The following is a 12,736-nucleotide window of genomic DNA, read 5'->3' on the forward strand; positions in this document are numbered from 1 at the left end:
CGAGCTCCGGGGACGAGGGGTGACCGCCATGTCTGGGGTTCAGTCAACTCAGCTGCTCCCACCTGCTGGCTTTGGAGAATACAGGCGGTCCAGACAAGGTAGGGTCCCCTTCAACACAGCACATGTGCTCTACCAAAAAGCAGCCAGACTGCTTCTTTGGGCAAGTCCCTGATCCCACTCCTTGTGACTTGTTAAGATCTCCCAACAGGGGTCTCCAGCCACCTCTTATAGGTGCATGCAGGCCAACAACAGGTAAGTACCTACCCCCTGGGACAGAGCTTCCAGAGGAAGGACCTGCCTGCCATCTTCGCTGCTTCATGGCCTTCTCTGCTGGTACCTCCAGGTATGGGAGAAACCAAGGCAACTGGGGTCTGGAGAGGACCCCTGGCAAACCACAGCAGCCCTATATACAGTAAAGTGGCCAGATTACTAAAAGAAAAACAAATGAACAGAAAACAACAATAATATCAACAAAAAGACCCCACAAAAACCTCAGTCAAAGGTCAGCAACCTCAAAGAACAAAGGTAGATTAAGGCCAAAAAGATGAGAAAGAATCAACACAAAAATGCTGAAAACTCAAAAAGCCAGAGTGCCTCTTCTCCTCCAAATGACCGCAACACCTCTCCAGCAAAAGCACAGAACTGGTCTGAGGCTGAGATGGCTGAATTGACAGAAATAGTCTTCAGAAGGTGGGTAATAATAAACTTCACTGAGATAAAGGAGCATGTTTTAACCCAATGCAAAGAAGCTAAGAATCACAGTAAAACAATACAGGAGCTGACAGCCACAACAGTCAGTTTAGAGAGGAACATAACAGACCTAATGGAGCTGAAAAACACAACATGAGAACTTCACAATGCAATCACAAGTATCAATAGCAGAAAAGACCAAGCAGAGGAAAGAACCTCAGAGCTTGAAGACTATCTGTCCAAAATAAGACAGGCAGACAATAATAGAGAAAAAGGAACAAAAAGGAATGAATAAAACCTCCAAGAGATATGGGGTTATGTAAAGAGACCAAACCTACGACTGACTGAGGTACCTGAAAGAGACGAGGAGAATGGAACCAAGTTGGAAAACATACTTCAGGATATCATATAGGAGAACTCCCCCAGATTATCAGGACAGGCCAACATTCAAATTCAGGAAATGCAGAGAACCCCAGTAATATACTCCACAAAAAGATCAACCCCAAGACATATAATCAGATGTGTCTTCACATCAGATTCCCCAAAGCCATCAGATTCCCCAAGGTCCAAATGAAAGAAAAGCTGTTAAGGGCAGCCAGAGATAAAGGCCAGGTCACCTACAAAGGGAAACCCTTCAGACTAATAGCAAACCTCTCAGTGAAAACCCTGCAAGCCAGAAGAGACTGGTGGCCAATATTCAACATTCTTAAAGAAAAGAATTTCCAACTGAGAATTTCATATCTGGACAAACTAAGCTTTATAAGCAAAGGAGAAATAAGATCCTTTTCAGAAAAGCAAATGCTGAGGGAATTTGTTACTACCAGTCCTGCCTTACCAGAGCTCCTGAAGAAAGAACTAAATATGGAAAGAAAAAATTGTTACCAGCCACTACAAAAATACACTGAAGTACACTGACCAGTGACACTATGAAGCAACCACATAAACCAAGCCTGCAAAATAACCAGCTAGCATCATTATGACAGGATCAAATTCATACATAACAATACTAACATTAAATGTAAATGGGTTAAATGCCCCAATTAAAAGACCAAGAATGGCAAGCTGGATGAAGAGCCAAGACCCATCAGTATGCTGTCCTCAAGAGACCCATCTCACATGCAAAGACACACACAGGCTCTAAATAAAGGGATGGAGGAAATTTTACCAAGCAAATGGAAAACAGAAAAAAGCAGGAGTTGCAACCCTAGATTCTGACAAAAGAGACTTTAAACCAACAAAGATTAAAAAAAGACAAGGGCAGTACATAATGGTAAAAGGTTCAATTCAACAAGAAGTGCTATCATAAATATATATACAACCAACACAGGAGCACCAAATTCAAAAAACAAGTGCTTAGAGAACTGCAAAGAGACTGAGACTCCCACACAATAATAGTGAGAGGCTTTAACAGCCCACTAACAATATTAGACAGATCATCAAGACAGAAATTTAACAAAGATATTCTGGACCTGAACTCAGCTCTGTATCAAGTGGACCTGATAGATATCTACAGAACTTCCCACTGAAATTCAACAGAATATACATTCTTCTCATCACCACATGACACTTATTCTGAAATTGATCACATAATCAGAAGTAAAACTTTCCTTGGCAAATGCAAAAGAAATGAAATCATAACAAACAGTCTCTCAGACCACAGCACAATCAAATTAGAACTCAAGATTAAGAAATTCACTCAAAACCACACAACTACATAGAAATTGAACAACCTGCTCCTGAATGACTCTTGGGTAAACAACAAAATTATGGGAGAAATCAAGAATTTATCAGAAACTAATGAGAACAAAGAGACAATGTACCAGAATCTCTGGGGTGCAGCTAAAGCAGTGTTAAGAGGGAAATTTATAGCACTAAATGCCCACATCAAAAAGCTAGAAAGATCTCAAGTTAACAATCTGACATCTCAACTAAAATAACTAGAGAGCCAAGAGTGAACAAACTCCAATGCTGGCAGAAGACAAGAAATAACCAAGATCAGAGGTGAATTGAAGAAGACAGAGACACAAAACAACCCTTCAAAAAATTCAATGAATCCGGGAGCTGATTTTTTGAAAATATTAATAAAATAGATAGACCTCTAGCTAGACTAATGAAGAAAAGTGAGATGAAATAAACACAATCAGAAATGATAAGGTAGATATCACCACTGACGCCAAAGAAATATAAACAACCTGCCAGGCACGGTGGCTCATGCCTGTAATCCCAGCACTTTGAGAGGCTGAGGTGGGTGGATCACAAGGTCAGGATACTAGACCAGCTGGGCCAGCACGGTGAAACATCATCTTTACTAAAAACACAAAAAATTAGCCAGGCATGGTGGTGCACGCCTGTAGTCTCAGCTACTCAGGAGGCTGAGGCAGGAGAATTTCTTGAACCCAGTAGGCAGAGGTTGCAGTGAGCTGAGATCACACCACTGCACCCCAGCCTGAGTGACAGAGCCAGATTCCATCTCAAAAAAAAAAATATATATATATATACACACACACACACACACACACACTTATTATTAAAGTCACAAACTAGTTATAAGAATTGATAGTCTGATAAAAATCCTATTACTTCAGCTTCCTTGAGACAAATTCAGTCATTGAAAATAGTGATCGAAGAGTCATTTCCAAGATGGCCGAATAGGAACAGCTCTGGTCTACAGCTCCCAGCGAGACTGACACAGAAGACGGGTGATGTCTGCATTTCCAACTGAGGTGACTGGTTCAACTCATTGGGACTGGTTGGACAGTGGGTGCAGCCCACGGAGGGCGAGGCAAAGCAGGGCAGGGTGTCGTCTCACCCGGGAAGCGCAAGGGGTCAGGGGTTTTCCCCTTCCTAGCCAAGGGAAGCCGTGACTGACTGCCCCTGGAGGAATGGTACACTCCTGCCCAAATAATGCACTTTTCCCACAGTCTTCACAACTGGCAGACCAGGAAATTCCCTTCTGTGCCTGGCTCAGAGGGTCGCATGCCCATGGAGCCTTGCTTGCTGCCAGCACAGGAGTCTGAGATTGACCTGGGTCGCTGGACCTTGGCGGGGAGAGGGGCGTCCACCACTGCTGAGGCTTGAGTAGGAGGTTCTATGCTCACAGTATAAACAAAGAGGCGGGGAAGCTTGAACTGGGCGGAGGCCACTGGAGCTCAGCAAGGCCTACTGCCCCTCTAGATTCCACCTCTAGGGGCAGGACATACCTGAACAAAAGGCAGCAGACAGCTTCTCCAGACTTAAACATCCCTGCCTGACAGCTCTGAAGAGAGCAGTGGTTCTCCCAGCACAGTGTTTGAGCTATGAGAACGGACAGACTACCTCCTCAAGTGGGTCCCTGACTCCCGTGTAGCCTGACTGGACACCTCATACAGGCGGGTGCCCCTCTGGGACGAAGCTTCCAGAAGAAGGTACAGGCAGCAATATTTGCTCTTCTGCAGCCTCTGCTGGTGATACCCAGGCAAACAGGGTCTGGAGTGGACCTCCAGCAAACTCCAACAGACCTGCAGCTAAGGGGCCTGTTTGTTAGAAGGAAAACTAACACACAGAAAGGAAGAGCATCAACATCAACAAAAAGGACATCCACACCAAAACCCCATCCATAGGTCACCAACATCAAAGCCAAAGGTAGATAAAACCACAAAGATGGGGAGAAACCAGAGCAGAAAGGCTGAAAATACCAAAAACCAGAACACCTCTTCACCTCCAAAGGAACACAACTCCTAGCCAGCAACGGAACAAAACTGGATGGAGAATGAGTTTGATGAACTGACAGAAGTAGGCTTCAGAAGGTTGGTAATAACAAACTTCTCCAAATTAAAGGAGCATGTTCTAACCCATCACCAGGAAGCTAAAAACCTTGAAAAAAGGTTAAATGAATGGCTAACTAGAATAACCAGTGTAGAGAAGAGCTTAAATGACCTGATGGAGCTGAAAACCACAGTATGAAAACTTCATGAAGCATACATAAGCTTCAATAGCCGATTCGATCAAGTGGAAGAAAGGATGTCAATGATTGAAGATCAAATCAATGAAATAAAGTGAAAAGACAAGATTAGAGAAAAAAAGAATGAAAAGAAACTAACAAAGCCTCCAAGAAATATGGGACTATGTGAAAAGACCAAATATACATTTGATTGGTGTGCCTGAGAGTGACAGGGATAATGGAACCAAGTTAGAAAACACTCTTCAGGATATTATCCAGGAGAACTTCCCCAACCTAGCAAGGGAGGCCAACATTCAAATTCAGGAAATACAGAGAACACCACAAAGATACTCCTCAAGAAGAGCAACCCCAAGACATATAAAATGTCAGATTCACCAAGGTTGAAATGAAGGAAAAAATGTTAAGGGCAGCCAGAGAGAAAAGTCGGGTTACCCACAAAGGGAAGCCCATCAGACTATCAGCAGATCTCTCTGCAGAAACCCTACAAACCAGAAGAGAATGGGGGCCAATATTCAGTATTCTTAAAGAAAAGAATTTTCAACCCAGAATTTCATATCCAGCCAAACTAAGCTTCATAAGTGAAAGAGAAATAAAATCCTTTCCAGTTAAGCAAATGCTGAGAGACTTTGTCACCACCAGGCCTGACTTGCAAGAGCTCCTGAAGGAAGCACTAAACATGGAAAGTAACAACCGGTACCAGCCACTGCAAAAACAAGCCAAACTGTAAAGACCATCGACGCTATGAAGAAACTGCATCAATAAACGGGCAAAATAACCAGCTAGCATCATAATGACAGCATCAAATTCACACATAACAATACAAACCTTAAATGTAAATGGGCTAAATGCCCCAATTAAAAGACACAGACTGGCAAATTGGATAGAGTCAAGACCCATCAGTGTGCTGTATTCAGGAGACCCATCTCACGTGCAAAGACACACATAGGCTCAAAATAAAGGGATAGAGGAAGATCTACCAAGCAAATGGAAAGCAAAAAAAAAAAGCAGGGGTTGCAATCCTGGTCTCTGATAAAACAGACGTTAGACCAAAGAAGATCAAAACAGACAAGGAAGGACATTACATAATGGTAAAAGGATCAATGCAACAAGAAGAGCTAAATGACCTAAATATATATGCACCCAATACAGGAGAACCCAGAATCATAAAGCAAGTCCTTAGAGATCTACAAAGAGACTTAGACTCCCACACAATAATAATGGGAGACTTTAACACCTAACTGTCAATATTAGACAGATCAGTGAGACAGAAGGTTAACAAGGTTATCCAGGACTTGAACTCAGCTCTGGACAAAGCAGACCTAATAGACATCTACAGAACTCTCCACCCCAAATCAACAGAATATAGATTCTTCCCAGCACCACATCGCACTTATTCTAAAACTGACCATATAATTGGAAGTAAAACACTCCTCAGGAAATGTAAAAGAAAAGAAATCACAACAAACTGTCTCTCAGAGCACAGTGCAATCAAATTAGAACTCAGGATTAAGAAACTCACTCAAAACTGCTCAACTAAATGGAAACTGAACAACGTGCTCCTGAATGACTACAGGGTAAATAACGAAAGTAAGTCAGAAATAAAAATGTCATTTGAAACCAATGAGAACAAAGACACAGCGTACCAGAATCTCTGGGACACATTTAAAGCAATGTGTAGAAGGAAATTTTTAGCACTAAACGCCCACAAGAGAAAGCAGGAGAGATCTAAAATCAACACCCTAACATCACAATTAAAAGAACTAGAGAAGCAAGAGCAAACAAATTCAAAAGCTAGCAGAATACAAGAAATAACTAAGATCAGAGCAGAATTGAAGGAGACAGGAACACGAAAAACCCTTCAAACAAATCAATAAATCCAGGAGCTAGTTTTTTGAAAAGATCGACAAAATAGATACACGGCTAGCAAGACTAATAAAGATGAAAAGAGAGAAGAATAAAATACATGCAATAAAATTATTAAGGGGATATCACCACTAATCCTACAGAAATACAAACTACCATCAGAGAATACTATAAACATCTCTATGCAAATAAACTAGAAAATCCAGAAGAAATGGATAAATTCCTAGACACATACACCATCCCAAGACTAAATCAGGAAGCAGTTGAATCTCTCTATATATCAATAAGAGGTTCTGAAATTGAGGCAATAATTAATAGCCTACCAACTAAAAAAAGTCCAGGACCAGTGGATTCACAGCCAAATTCTACCAGAGGTACAACGAGGAGCTGGTACCATTCCTTCTGAAACTATTCCAATCAATAGAAAAAGAGGGAATCCTCTCTAACTTATTTTATGAGGCCAACATCATCCTGATACCAAAGCCTGGCAGAGACACAACAAAAAAAGAGAATTTTAGACCAATATCCCTGATGAAAATCAATGCAAAAATACTCAATAAAATACCGGCAAACCAAATCCAGTGGCACATAAAAAGCTTATCCACCACGATCAAGTCGGCTTCATCCCTGGGATGCAAGGCTGGTTCAACATACACAATCAGTAAATGTAATCCATCAAATAAACAGAACCAACAGCAAAAACCATGATTATCTCAATAGATGCAAAAAAGGCCTTCGAGAAAATTCAACAGCCTTTCATGCTAAAAACTCTCAGTAAACTAGGAATTGATGGAATGCATCTCAAAGTAATAAGAGCTATTTATGACAAACCCACAGCCAATATCATACTGAATAGGGAAAAAAACGGGAAGCATTCTCTTTGAAAACTGGCACAAGATAAGGATGTCCTCTCTCACCACTCCTATTCAACATAGTATTGGAAATTCTGGCCAGGGCAATCAGGCAAGAGAAAGCAATAAAGTGTATTCAAATAGGAAGAGAGAAAGTCAAATTATCTCTGTTTGCAGATGACATGATTGTGTATTTAGAAAACCCCATTGTCTCAGCGCAAAATTTCCTTAAGCTGATAAGCAACTTCAGCAAAGTCTCAGGATACAAAATCAATGTGCAAAAATCACAAGCATTCCTATACACCAATAAGAGACAAACAGAGAGACAAATCATGAGTGAATTTCCATTCACAATTGCTATTAAAAGAATAAAATACCTAGGAATACAACTTATAAGGGATGTGAAGAACCCCTTCAAGGAGAACTACAAACTGCTGCTTTAAGGAAATAAGACAGGACACAAACAAATGGAAAAACATTCCATGCTTATGGATAGGAAGAAGCAATATCATAAAAATGGCCTTACTGCCCAAAGTCATTTATAGATTCAATGCTATCTCCATCAAGCTACCATTCACTTTCTTCACAGAAATGGAAAAAACTAATTTAAACTTCATATGGAACCAAAAAAGAGCCCGCATAGCCATGACAATCCTGGGCAAGAAGAACAAAGCTGGAGGCATCATGCTACCAGACTTCAAACTATACTACAAGGCTACAGTAACCAAAACAGAATGGTACTGGTACCAAAACGATATATAGACCAATGGAACAGAACAGAGCCCTCAGAAGTAACACCACACATCTACCACCATCTGATCTTTGACAAATCTGACACACATAAGCAATGGGGAAAAGATTCCTTTTTAAATAAATGGTTTTGGGAAAACTGGCTAGCCATATGCAGAAAACTGAAACTGGACCCCTTCCTTATACTTTATACAAAAATCAACTCAAGACGGATGAAAGACTTAAACGTAAGACCTAGGACCATAAAAATCCTGCAAGAAAACCTGGGCAATACCATTCAGGACATAGGCATGGGCAAAGACTTCATGTCTAAAACACCAAAAGCAATGGCAACAAAAGACAAAATTGACAAATGGGATCTAATTAAACTAAAGAGCTTCTGTACAGCAAAAGAAACTATCATCAGAGTGAACAGGCAACCTACAGAATGGGAGAAAATTTCTGCAATCTATCCATCTGACAAAGGGTTAATATCCAGAATCTACAAAGAACTTAAACAAATTTACAAGAAAAAAACAAACAACCCCATCAAAAAATGGGCAAAGGATATGAACAGACACTTCTCAAAAGAAGATATTTATGCACCCAACAGACACATGAAAAAATGCTCATCATCACTGGTCATTAGAGAAACGCAAATCAAAACCACAATGAGATACCATCTCACACCATTTAGAATGGCGATCATTAAAAAGTCAGGAAACAACAGATGCTGGAGAGGTTGTGGAGAAATAGGAACACTTTTACACTGTTGGTGGGAGTGTAAATTAGTTCAATCGTTGTGGAAGACAGTGTGGCGATTCCTCAAGGATCTAGAACTAGAAATACCATTTGACCCAGTGATCCCATTACTGGGTATATACCCAAAGGATTATAAATCACGCTACTATAAAGACACACGCACACATATGTTTACTGCGGCACTGTTCACAATAGCAAAGACTTGGAACCAACCCAAATGTCCATCAATGATAGACTGGATTAAGGAAATGTGGCACATATACACCATGAAATACTATGCAGCCATAAAAAATGGTGAGTTCATGTCCTTTGCAGGGACATGGATGAAGTGGGAAACCATCATTCTCAGCAAACTATCACAAGGACAGAAAACCAAACACTGCATGTTCTCACTCACAAGTGAGAGTTGAACAATGAGAAACACATGGACACAAGGAGGGGAGCATCACGCACCAGGGCCTGCTGAGGGTGGGGGGCTAGAGGAGGGATAACATTAGGAGAAATACCTAATGTAGCTGACGGTTTCATGGGTGCCGCAAACCACCATGGCACGTGTATACCTATGTAACAAACCCACACATTCTGCACATGTAACCCAGAACTTAAAAGTATAATTTTAAAAAAAGGCCGGGCGCGGTAGCTCACACCTGTAATCCTAGCACTTTGGGAGGCCGAGGCAGGCAGATCACAAGGTCAGGAGATCGAGACCATCCTGGCTAACACGGTGAAACCCCGTCTGTACTAAAAGTACAAAAAATTAGCCTGGCATGATGGTGGACACCTGTAGTCCCAGCTACTCGGGAGGCTGAGGCAGGAAAATGGCATGAACCTGGGAGGTGGAGCTTGCAGTGAGCTGAGATCGCGCCACTGAACTCCAGCCTGGGCAACAGAGTAAGACTCCATCTCAAAAAAAAAAAAAAAAGAATCAGTCAAATAAAAAATAAACAAATTTCCCAGCAAATAAAAAGAAAATACTGATCAGGTTACCATTTTATAGGTTTGGTAATTTTTAAAGTTAATTTCTAGAATATACTATCTAAAATGCAAGGAGAAGTGTGTTTTCATGTTTTCATTGTTGACAGGAAGATACCAAAAAGATCATTCAAACCCACCTAATAACACACACGTATACTCAACATTAAAAAACTGTAGACTTACACTACCTGTTTTAAAAGTTTTCAGAGTAGTAAAAAAACAAATCTCATAGTACAGATTGAGTATCCCTTATCCAAAATGCTTGGGACCAGAAGCGTTTCAAATTTCAAAGTGTTTTAGATTTTGGAATATCTGCATATACAAAATGAGTTATCTTGGGAATGACACCCAAGTCTAAACATGAATTTGTTTCATTGAACCATCAGAAAGTAAAGGGATCACTATCTCAGCCACCCATGTAGACACAATCTGTGGTTGTTTGACATCACCATTATTCCTGACCAAATTTACATGTTACCAATAAGCAACCATTTTCTTACACTTACACCTAACTACTTAATGGTTAAAAAAAAAAAAGGAGGCATACCATTAATACAGTGAAAAAAATCGCATGTTCAGGGTAGCTACAGCAGCACAGAGGCATCACCAGAATATCTGTGCCAGCTGTTAAACAGAAGCAACAAACAACAGCAGGCTTTCCGTTTCCACCTGGAATGCTTTGTTTTGATTAAAAGGTACTGTAGGCCAGGCTCAGTGGCTCACGCCTATAATCCCAGCACTTTGGGAGGCCGAGGTGGGCAGATCACTTGGGGTGAGGATATCGAGACCAGCCTGGCCAACATGGTGAAACCTCATTCCTACTAAAAATACAAAAATTAGCCAGGTGTGGTGGTGGGCGCCTGTAATCCTAACTACTTGAGAGGCTAAGGCAGAACTGCTTGAACCTGAGAGGCAAAGGTTGTAGTGGGCCGAGATCCCACCACTGCACTCCAGCCTGGGTGACAGAGCAAGACTTTATCTCAAAAAAAAAAAAAAAAAAAAAGTACTGCACACTTTTTATTTTTTGTGAGACAGAGTCTCACTCTGTTGCTCAGGCTGGAGTGCAGTGGCACTGTGATCTTGGTTCACTGCAACCTCCACTTCCCAGGTTCAAGCAATTCTCCTGCCTCAGCCTCCCAAGTAGCTGGGATTACAGGCACGCACTACCATGCCCAGCTAATTTTTGTATTTTTAGTAGAGACGGGGTTTCACCATATTGGCCAGACTGGTCTGAAACTCCTGACCTCAGGTGATCCACTCACCTCGGCCTCCCAAAGTGCTGGGATTACAGGTGTGAGCCACTATGCCCGGCCTGTACATTATTTTATGTTTTAAGGTGAGAAGAAGCAGTTGAGAGGACAGCAAGTGGGTCTTCTAGGAATGAAGAGTCATTCTGCTGGATGGATTTTTAAATGTTTCCTCCAGGGTTATCTGCCTCATTAACAATGGTGTTTGCCTTAGAAATCTCTCTTTGATTTTATAAACTAACATGATTTCTTGTTCTGTTGTGAATGCCATATTTTCACCATGTCATCTATAGGCACTTCTTCTTCAGTTTTAATGTTATCTTCATCATCACTATTATCACCATCACCTTCATTCAGAACCATTTTGGCTACTTCATCATCAATGAATGAGCAATTGGAGCCTTATAACCAGTGTTACAGACTTTTTCAATATCCACTTCTTTCAGTTCACTAACAAACTCTGAAGGTATATTTTTTTGCATATGTAAGGCAGTCAAACATCATTTCTTTCACTTGACATACAGAATCCTTCAAAGTCACACCTTTGCTCGTCACCATCACTGAACATAGTTGCAGGCCAGAGGTTGTGCCAGGCATGCACAATTGTGTCTTTACTCACTGTGTTCCAAGCACTGGCAACAGCATACACAACATCCTTCATATTAAACTCCCTTTGATAACCTTCCACAATTACAATTCTGTTCACTGATGCTAGCAGTCTATGCAACGAAGTGTTATATTTATCCTTCATTGATCTAATGTGACTGATTAATTCAGTCACATGGCTGAATTAATGAAGTCACGTTTGAGGGAAAATACATGGCAAACACATTATTTTTGATGAGAATTTCATTTGGATGATGAGCAGAGCAGTTGTTAGGGAATAACAAAGTCTTGCAGTCACCATGCAGTAAACACAAGCCACTGGTATAAAATATTTTCCCTGGTGATCCATGCCTTTTTGCTAGCATAATAATGGACTGGTAAGAAATTCACTCCTTGAAGAGATTGAGAACACAGGCTTTTGCCTATCACGTCAAATTTACACTTACACTTGCCTGTTGCACTAGGACATCCCTGCACATTTATTCTGTCCTTGGTAGCCTACCATAGGGGCTGTCTCATCAGCTGTAGTCAGTGTCTTTCTGAGGCAACAACAACAAAATAGTGATATTTTAACAGCAATATAGACTTGTTCTAGCATCAGATTTTCATCAGCAATGACCTTGGCAAATTCCTCACTGAATTTCACCACTGTTTTGTGATCAGCAGATGCTCTAGTGCCACAAATCTTTAAAAAATGAATATCATGTCTCTTCTTAAATTTCTGCAACCAGCCTGTTGAAAAGTCAGAGTTCCCTTCAATTTTCACTTCATTATGATAGATCTTTGCTTGTTTATGATCGGCATACCATTAAGTGGCACGTGTTCACTGTTAGGCTGACAAATCCACTCTTTAAATACACAATTGAGATCTTCAGTTTTAGCTTTATGCAGTGTTATTCTATTTTTCATTAACTTCTTTTCATCAGTTTTGGCACAGAATGTCAACAGTTTATTCTTTTGTTTCTTCAAGTTATATAGTGTGGTCATTCCAACACCATACTCTTCTGTAGGACATTTCACATTTATATTGCTGTCCAGTTTCTCCAACAGCCTGACTTTCTGTGCTACGGATA

The 12,736-nt window shown here is 40.8% G+C and overlaps 1 protein-coding gene across 19 annotated transcripts in view; it reads right to left on the reverse strand.

Moving 5' to 3' along the window:
* The window catches only part of HACE1 (HECT domain and ankyrin repeat containing E3 ubiquitin protein ligase 1), a 182,639-nt gene that overhangs the window by 72,725 nt on the left and 97,178 nt on the right, over positions 1-12,736 (reverse strand). The gene's annotated exons all lie outside the window — the stretch shown is intronic.

The sequence above is a fragment of the Pan troglodytes genome, chromosome 5, assembly GCF_028858775.2.
Source record: "Pan troglodytes isolate AG18354 chromosome 5, NHGRI_mPanTro3-v2.0_pri, whole genome shotgun sequence".
In the NCBI taxonomy this organism is placed as follows: Eukaryota; Metazoa; Chordata; class Mammalia; order Primates; family Hominidae; genus Pan; species Pan troglodytes.